Below are 1,844 nucleotides of genomic sequence, written 5' to 3' on the forward strand. Positions count from 1 at the left end.
AAAATATCTAACCAGAAAGTTCAACTTAAGAACTCCGCTTTGCAAAAAGAATCAAATCAAACGAAGCAACGAAAGTCAAACGGCGAAAGAAACAACTTTCGTTTACTAATCTGGACCCGAGTCAAATTTTACACTAGCAAAAACTTGTTTGAGTTGGTTAACGGAAAGAGGGTTTCCAGACGAAACTCTACGCGCTTGAATCGCCTGATTCCGATAAACGAGCGAAAAGTTATACTAAAACGAAAATCGGATCAGAAATCACGATCTGGAATAATCGCGGAAAATACAAGAAAAAGAAAAATGGACGAACGACTAACGAATGAACATTCGCTGCCAGCGGCTAAACGACAAAAACCATTGGTTAAAACGAACGTACGGACGAACGTCCGCAAAATAAACTAAGCTGAAAAAAAATAAAACCGATCTATATAAAAACAACCGCGGTTTTACATAAAAAAACAGGGCGGTTAACCGGCGAAAACCGGCGGCGGCGGCGGCTAGCTCGGGGTCGGGGTTCGGCGAGGTCGGCGACGAGCTCCGACGGCGGGGTGGTCGGGCGGCGGGGCGGCGGCGGCGGGATCCGACGGCGTCAGGGCGTCGGGGTGGCGCGACGCGGGCGGCGGTGATCTCAGCGACAGCGACGGCGGGACGCGGGCGGCGCTAGAGTTTTTGGGCGGGGCGGCTGGCTCGGGCCTTGCGGCTCTTAAAGGGCCGCCGGGTCGGAGTCCTGGGCGGACACAGCCTGTTTGGTCGGTTCGCGTTTTTTTAATAATTACGCGCAGAAAAACAATTAAAAGAAATACTAAACGGATTCCAAAAATCACGAAATAAATTTTCCTCGTCCTCTAACATCAAGCTAGACAAGATGAACATTTATTTGGGGCCTAAATGCAATTTTGAAAAACACGCATTTTTCCTAAATTCAAATAAAATAGCGAAAAGCTCCGAAATAAAAACTTATTTGATTTTTTTTATTAAATCCTCAATATTTCTTTATTTTGGAAAAGTCATTTTATTCCCTCTCTTATATTTTTTTAATTGAAATAATTGAAGGAAACTCAAATATGAAAATAACGAAATCCCCCAACTCTCTCCGTGGGTCCTTGAGTTGCGTAGAATTTTTAGAATCTAGCCAAAATGCAATAAAATATGATATGCAATGATGATCTAATGTATAACATTCCAAATTGAAAATTTAGGATGTTACACTGCCTCCTCTTCTTCGGCCCCCTCCCCGTCCGTCTTCCTCCCGCCGCCGCCGGCTGGTTCCGCCGGGCTTGGCCCGCGCGGCGCTAGCGACGGCGGGCCGTCCCTTCCCGCACGCTCAAGGGGGGCGCGGGGGCCTCCCGATGGCGGCGGTGCAGCTCGGCCGCTGCGGTGTGGTTCTACAGCGGGATTCCGGCAAGCTTCGTGGTACTCGGTGCGGCGGGGCCGTTTACCGCGGGGCGGCGTGGCGGTGCTGGTGGCCGGCGGTGCCCGCGCGGCCCAGATCTGGGCCCTTTCGGGCTCCATCTGGGCTAGGGCGGTCCGGTGACTTGGTGCGTGGCGACGCTGCTCCCTGTTTGGTGGTGAAGTGGTGGTGGTCTGCGGGCGGTGGCAGCTTCGTCGGCCGGCGAGCTGCAGCGTGAGGACAGGGGCTGTCCGGACCCTTTTGAGTCCGGCCGGGCCTCGGCGCCTGGCATGCCCCTTGTCTGTGCGTCTGGTCGGCTTCGCGGTGGCCGTGGTGGTTGTCCCCTCACGTCGGCGATGTTGCGGATGCCCTCGTGGACATTCTCCCTTCGCCCGTCCTCCAGGTTTCGTGTCGGTGACCTCAGGGAGACGGCGAAGTTGATTCGGTGACCGTG

The sequence above is a fragment of the Triticum dicoccoides genome, chromosome 4A (genome assembly GCF_002162155.2).
Source record: "Triticum dicoccoides isolate Atlit2015 ecotype Zavitan chromosome 4A, WEW_v2.0, whole genome shotgun sequence".
NCBI classification, from domain to species: Eukaryota; Viridiplantae; Streptophyta; class Magnoliopsida; order Poales; family Poaceae; genus Triticum; species Triticum dicoccoides.